Below are 8,377 nucleotides of genomic sequence, written 5' to 3'. Positions count from 1 at the left end.
TGAAACATCACAAGGTTTTAGTTTATTCAAAGACTACTTGAGCTATAGAAGCAGCAAACAAATTTACCTCATTCAATCCATTCTTTAAAATAGTTGTTCAATCATTCCCACCTAGAGCATTCTGTCACAATATATAATAACAAATTGAAGCAACAAATTTCATTGGATTTCAATAACTTAATAAGACATTGTGTATAAGAACAGGCAAATCTCTAGGCAGAAATCAACCATCGCCTCTGTGTTGTTGATGGGCCTATTCTATTAATAGATGATTTTAACTAGATACTTGATGTCAATGATAGGAGTAGTGGATGGAATTTAATAGGAGGTATGAGAAACTTCCAGTTTTTTGTTAATAAGTTGAGCCTCGTTGATGTCTCTCTCAAAGGAAAGTGCTTTACTTGGTGAAACTCTGCCTCAATGAGTAGAATTGACAGAGCACTCATCTCTAATCAGTGGATTACCTCTTTCACTAACCTGATCCTATCTAAACTGCCAAGAGGAATATCGGATCACAACCCAATCTTATTATCCACCGGAACTTTAGATTGGGGACCCAAGCCATTCTGTTTCTTGGATGCATGGTGGTCATGGCCTAATTTTGACTCCATCTTGAAGCAGATATGGGATGAAATTTCTTTAAAGAATGATGCTCTTCCACTTCCTACAAAGATTAAGCTTCTTCGTCTGCAACTCAAAGACTGGAATGCCAATGTTTCTGGCCATGTTGAGCACAAAATTACTTAACTTAGATCAAGTCTGGAGCACTGCGAGAACATAGCAAAGACTAGAGCTTTATCTTCATTTGAATTTGCTGAGATACATGAACTAAAATATGAGTATTACACTCATTTCATATAGGCATTTTAGGATAATTTTGTATCCATTTTGCCTTTATAATTAAGTACTTTTTATATTTTTAGCTTTATTTTAGCTTATTTGTTAATTTTAGTTACTTTATATTTGGTTTTTATAATTTTGATATTTTTAATAGATTTTTGTGGTAAATTGAAAGTGAATGATGCATTAGGAGATGATTGAAGAAATTTGGAGCCTTGAAGAATGGAAAAGAGTTGAAGAAATCAAGGTTTAGAAATTAAGTTTGCCAAGATTTGCTTGAGATATTGCTTGAGATGTTGCTTATGGTATGCCACACTGCTTAGCCTGTGACATAGGGTAAGTCACAAGTCAAGCATAACTAAATTCTAGTATATTCAGAGTTTTAAACATTAATCTTGTCGAGATTTGCATGAGAAGTTGCTTAAGGTCCTACTTAGGGTATGTCGTTGTGCATAAGATGTGGCTCAGGTCAAGCTGAAAGTCAAGCACAATGAAAAATTCATTGTAACACAAAAATATCGAGATTTGCTTAAAATGCTGTTTACCCTATGCAGACAGGCAATGCAGAACCTGGAACTTGCTTAAGATGTTGCTTAGGGTTAAGCAACTTCATCAGTAGACAATTCAAGGCGTGAAAAATTATGCTGACCAGAAAAGTTTTACACCTCATCTCCTATCCATTCATTTGTCCTTATCCATTTTTAGACCTACTTTAGGGCAATTTTTAGAACCATATAAAAGTATCATTTTCTAGTTTTTGCCCTAAGAAGTAAGAAGAAAGTATCACAAAAAGAGAAAGAGGGGAAGAAACACCATTAATCCTGGACAGAGGAGCTGCTATTGACATTTTTGGAAGCTCTAGAATTTTGAGATTTTAGATTTTTCTACCTGGTTTTTTCTATTTTTAGTCCCTTATCATATTTTTCTTTACTTTTTCATCATTTCCTCTTGTAAATATCAGTATGAGTGAATAGAATTTTTAGATTTTAGAGTTACGAACTATGTTTTAGATTAATTTGCATATTTGGATTGGTTTATTCCAGATTTTATATAAATATGAGTTTTGATTCTTCTCCTTGTGTGTCTATTTCACTTGTCTAATATTGGTACCCATTGTGTATTGTCTTAATCTTTGATTGAAGGATTGAAGTATGAAAATCATTGATAGATAATCAAGGATTAGAACTTAAAAGTATCGAGATTTAGAAATAAACTCAAACTCTATTTTCTCTTAAAATTGGATAGACTAAGACAAATCTCAATTAATTTATACATAAACTCCAACTCTGTAATTATTTTTACCATTATTATCCTTTAATTTTAATTACCCATAATTAATTTAGTTTAATTGCATTTAGTTTAAGAGCTTATTTACTTTGTTATTTCCTTATTTTGTTTAGAATTGTCAACTTCATCAAGATTATTTATATTTGCACTTTATTTCATTGATCATTAACCTAAATAATCACTTCATTCATAATTTAGTACTTAAATGCAAATCCTCATGAGAATGATACTTGATTTATTACTTGATTACGTGATATGGCCCGTATACTTGCAGATACCCCACATCACTGAGTTATTTCTCTAGCTTAAACGTAGTGAATGTCTATAGAGGCAAAAGGCATGAATTACTTGGTGTAAAATGGGGGATAAAAACACAAGATTTTTCACATTAGTTGCTCAAATAAATAGTGAAACAATAGAATTCTTTCAATCCCAGATAACGCCCATTCGTATAATGACCCATCATCAATTAAGGAGGTTATTATTGACCATTTTAGGAGCTGGTTTTGCTAGAATCATTAGAGCTCTAAACTTTCCATTCTCTCGACTAAGTTCTTCTGAAGCAGCTTCACTTAAAGGTAATTTTACTATTGAAATAATCAAGAAAGCGGTTTGGGATTGTGACTCCTCGAAAGCCCCTGGACCAAATATGGCTAGCTTCATTTTCTATAAAAATGCATGGAATCTAATACAATCAGTTTCAAATAAAAAAAAATTAGGTAGGAATTTTTTGACAGAAAAATTTAGTAACCGATTTACAATTGGTTGTAAAATTCAGTTGCTATTAGCAACCGATAAAGAATCGATAGGCGAGCAACATAGCAGAATACAAAGCCATTCTCATGGCATTGCGAATCATCAAAAAGGTAAGAGCCAAAAAGGTTAACATTTACTGCAACTCACAACTAGTCGTTAATTAATTACAGAGAAACTACCAAGTAAAAGACCTGAACTTGGGAAGATACGAGCTACGGATCCAAAACATTTTAGCATAAATAAGAGCCGATATTGGATATGTAAACATCCTCCAAATATCAAGGGAGGAAAATTAAGAAGCTGATATTCTGGCAGAAGCAGCAGTGGCAGGTGAACAACATTTTTCTCAACCCATTCTCCTGGAGGAAATAGCAGCACCAACTGTAGACAAAGAGGAAGAAGCACTCCCAATCGACATTGGAGAAACATGGACAACACCTATCTTTTACTACATCGACCAAGGTACACTTTCAAAAGATTAACTTAAAGCTAAAAAGATAATACAGAGGTCAGCAAGGTATAGCATATTTGATGGCTGGTTATACGGAAGATCCTACCTCCAAGTATGGCTAAAATGCATCAGCAGAGAAGATGATTTGCTAGTCTTGCTTGAGATCCATGAAGGAATATGTGGTGGTTCGAAGGAGCAAGAACAATTGCTAAAAAAGCAATCAGGCAAGGATTCTTTTGGCCCACCACCATACAAGATGCTAAAAAGTTGGTACAAAAAAGCCAGAACACAATAATATTACTCGTCAGCCAGTAGAAAAACTTTTAGCAATCAGTAGCCCTTGGCCCTTCTACTAATGGGGCATTAACATTCTCGAACCCTTTTCAATGGCATCAAGATCCCACAAACATGCCATAGTTGCCATTGACCACTGTACCAAATGGCCAGAAGCCAAGGCATCACAGTATGTAATGGCCGGCCAAGCAATCACTTTCGTCAGAGAAAATATTTTCTACAGGTTTTGAGTTCTCAAAGTTATCATAATAGATAATGGCACTTAGTTTGCCAACGAAAAATTTAGAAAACTCTATATTGAGTGGAGGATCGACCTCCATTTTGCCTCAACATATCACCCGTAGATGAACAAAATGATCGAAGAAACAAACTGAACACTTCTCTTTGGAGTAAAGAGATGACTAGGCAAAGCAAAAGGATCATAGCCCGACCATTTACCAAACGTCTTATGGACTTACCAAACCAGACCAAGATCAGCCGCAGGAGAAACACCATTTTTGGTTGCATATGGATTAAAAGCAGTAATCCCAGTAGAAGTTAATGTTTTGTCAGCCCAAACAGAACACCTCTAGGAAGCCTCACAAGAGGAAGATCTATGATTTAATCCTGATGCTGCAAAAGAGATAAGAGAGATAGCCTTTGTCTGGATGGCACAATATAGGCAAAAAATGATTAACATATACAACAAGAAAGTCAAAAGCCAAGCATTTATAGTCAGAGACTTAGTTCTTAAAAGGGATGACATCACAGGAGGTGTAGGTAAAGTAGGAAAGCTAGGATGTAACGGGGTTGGACCTTTCATTATCTCCTAAGTTATCTGCCCTGAATCTTACAAACTAGCCAAGATATACGGGAAAATACTGCCCCGAGCTTGGAATATCTGTAATCTCTGTAAATACTATCAGTAAAGAAGAATTTTTTTGTTTAATCTCCAAATTAAAGGGTGCTTAGCCCATCCACAATGATAGTCCGCTAGGCTAAATAAATTAAAGGGTGCTTAGTCCATCCACAGCAATAGTCTACCAGGCTAAACAAACCAAGGTTGCTTAGCCCATCCACGATGATAGTCTGCCAGGCCATATAAAACTAAGGGTACTTAGCCCATCCACGACCTAGCCCATCAAATAGTGATGGTTTGCCCTATTAAAAGAACAGAAGGGATTTAATACATCTAACATGATAACATTTGGCAACAGAAAGCCCATCCACAAAGCCAAACAAAATGCCCAGCCTTGAAAGGAGGGACAGAAAGAAGCGTTCCCAAAATGAATCATTGTACCTCTTTTCGGTTAAGGTAACACATTACCCAGTAAAAACTTACCCGGCTAAATACAATCATTTTTAGCCTAAGCAAATTACCAAGGATAGAGTTTATGAAGATAACTATTAATTATTTTTCTGAAGCATATCAAAGTAATAAGTTGATTATTATTTATCATCCTTTACATTGATATGGTCCAAACGATTAGAAAATTTGCCATTATGAAATCATTACTAAAACCGGAGGTCCGAATGCTTCTTACTTGTGAAATTTCACTAGCACTTAATCGATTATTAATTGGCCTACATCATCTAATTATTGGTTACTTCGCTCGGCCTATGGTTTTGAACATTCATATTACACTATTTTGTCACTCAAAATCACTCACAAAATAACATGTTACATAAAGGACAAGAAAAAGGAAACAAAATATTCATTCATATAAAATTTTTTACAAAAAGATAAAGCAAAGGGACCTACTTCATTTACATTCTCCCCCATCCCCTCCCCCTCAAACTCATCACCACCAAGAGTACCTATCCAAGAGAAATCATCTCCCAAATAGCAGCTTTGGAGTTCGACGACAATGTCTTTCTGGGCTTTGACAAGAATGTCAGCCAAACATTCATCGGTGGTGGCGAGCTCAGTGTCTTGGTCTTCAATTTTCTTCTTCAAATTAGCTTGCTTTGCTTGGGCATTCTCTAGATCATCCTCAAGAACTTCACCTTTTCTTTCAACTTTTAGAGCTTACCCTCCTGCTTTTGGATCTTCTTCTTAGAGGCAAAAATAGACTCAGTCAATAGAGCAATCTCCATTTCCTATGTACTAAAATGTCCCTTCAAAGCTCTATTTCGCTCATGAAGCAGCTGAATACAAGCTATTTGCTCCATTAGAGTCACAGCTCAAAGGGTAAGCTCATTGTAACACCTTAAATTTTTAAATAATTATTTTGTGTAGTCACTTGAGTATTGTCCGGTTTGGTGAGCTCAAGAGAGGTGATATGATGTTATTGCTATTGTGGGCTTGAGGCCCTGTGTATTGCATTTTGTTAAATAATTATTCTTGCTTTTATAAATTAAATTAATTAGTTAATTCTATCAGTTAATTGATAGAGGTTAATGTATATATATAGGTGAACGGTGCCAGCTAATCTTCTTCTATCCAGTCGGACTAGCTGTAGTCTGGTCATTCTCCCAGTGAGTAGATATTGATTTTAGTTATAATTTTAATATTATTATATTCAAAGCATGTTCATGCACCACTTATATATATGTGTATGTAATAAATATTAGACACGCTTTATATTGCATTTGTTCTTGATGATATTGCTATGATTGTTATTTTATAGTGATCTAGAGCTGTGTGTGTGAGTGGGTGTGTACGTGGTGTGTATATGGATATGGGTAGAATGGGTAGACGCGGATGGAGCTTAACTCGCATCCGATCCTTTTTATGGATAAGTCGGGGTAGGCACGGCTTTGAGTTGATCTCGCTGGCCCCCACATTTAGATATCAAGAGAAAGTCTGGCTTTGAGTTGGTCTCACTGGCAGAGGTTGGAACTAAGAGAGCTGTATAGGGGATCAGCTCTCGTATATATATGTGTGAGTATGGATGTGACACATGGGTGCGTGAGTGCTCTATATTACTTTTAGTGTGATTATGACTTGACCTATTTGAATTGTGTGAAGGTGTTGCATTCATTCTTAGGGATACACTAGACTTAGGTAGTTATAGTAATTATATGTAAAATCAATATTTTACTCTATAAGTGGAACGCTCACTCATGTTCACCCATTTTTCCAGGATACAGGAGAGCTTATCCTTGTGTTTAACCTGCGTCCTACCTCACAGGTCTATTAGCTCTTATTTTGTATTTTGTATTGTTAAATTTGAATTCTAGACCTTCGCATGTGTAGAACCATTTTACCTAACTAGGGATTGTAAGATTAATTATTTTTGTAAACTTATTAATCTATGTATGTGGGATGAGTGGATGGATGATCATGTTGGATGAGGGAGTTGGACTCCCATTTGATCTTTTATTGAGTTGTTGATGATTGTAAGGGAGAGCCGAGCTCCCCATATATATATGTATATTTTGATCACAGATCCAGTGAGCTAAAAACTCTCCATTGGATGGTCCAGTTTATGACCGAACTCTATCCGGATGATTTTTTGAAAATGGGATTGTATATGGGCTTCAAGGTTGGGCTAATGAATAGTTAGGCTTACTACAAGCTTTGGGTCCTTATGCTGACCTAAGTCCTAGTACCAGTCCGGCTCATAATTTGGGTCATGATAGTCATCATCCAGGTTGAGGCAAGCTCAATTGATCGGAAGAGTGTATCACTAGGCAAACCAAGCAAGGAGCTTGAAATTCTTGACCATCGATTGCTCAGACAAAAGCTACTCGACGGTCTACTTAGTAGCACGTTGAGAAGTTATAGGTGGGGCATCATCGGCTCTTACTTCTATAATCGAAGGAATCACTTACTGATCACCACCAGCTGGAGAAACCAACGGCTCAGTCACCTTGGCTCTCTTTAGTGCAGGAGGAATAGAAGAGTCCATAGAAGGATGAACCCCGGCCCTTTTCTTCTTCCGTATAAGTTCTTCAACATTCTTGGCTCGACTCGTTATTTCTGCACAAAGGAGAAAAAATCCTAGTAAGTATCAAAAATCATAAAGCAAGAGTTAGGTTTTTACCCTCAATTGGGATATTGTTATAACGCTTGATAGCCACCAGGTCCTCAATCACGTAGACGGAAGACCACCATTAAGGCTCAATATTGAGCAAAGCCTTGATCGATATCTTGTCTGACTGAACAATGGTTTTAATCTCGCAAACTATGGCTTTTTCCTCGACATTCAGCTATACCTTCCCTACCCTCTTATCTGTAAAGCAGTTCTAGCTTGTTTGTATGCCTTCCCATTATTTGTCCACCATGTGCTCCACAAAAAAGAATCTGTCTTTCCACTTCTTCAAGGAAGACAGGAGATTGGTAAAAAGATCCATCCCTTTCTGAGCATGGAAATGCCAATATTCCTTATTGTCTCTGGTATTAAGCTGAAAGAACGTAGAAAAGATGCGAGTTGAGGTATGAAGCCTTTTTCTCCTACATAAAGCTCGAAAGATGTAACACCCCTAAGTTCGATAGTGCGTTCTGCTGTTTCGGTGACTAGTGTTGTCCGGACAGCTAGGATGCTTAGAACTACACTTTGATATGAGTGAGGAGACATAAAATAATGAAATACAAGAAAAGAAAATACAAGAAAAACAAAGGAAAAATAATAGCAAAGAAATGTAACCAAGTTAAGCGAGCCGAGAACCCTAGCGATGGGTGACCGCACCGGGAAGTCACGGCGTGGACCGTTGACTAGCCCTGGACTGCGGGGAACCCTGGAAAACATTTTTAGGACTTAAATAGACCCTTATTGAAGAATAAATCTCATTAGAAAGATCAAAGAAAAATTAAATAATTAGTAC

The sequence above is a fragment of the Hevea brasiliensis genome, chromosome 15, assembly GCF_030052815.1.
Source record: "Hevea brasiliensis isolate MT/VB/25A 57/8 chromosome 15, ASM3005281v1, whole genome shotgun sequence".
NCBI lineage: Eukaryota > Viridiplantae > Streptophyta > Magnoliopsida > Malpighiales > Euphorbiaceae > Hevea > Hevea brasiliensis.
Note: the sequence above shows the minus strand (reverse complement) of the source record.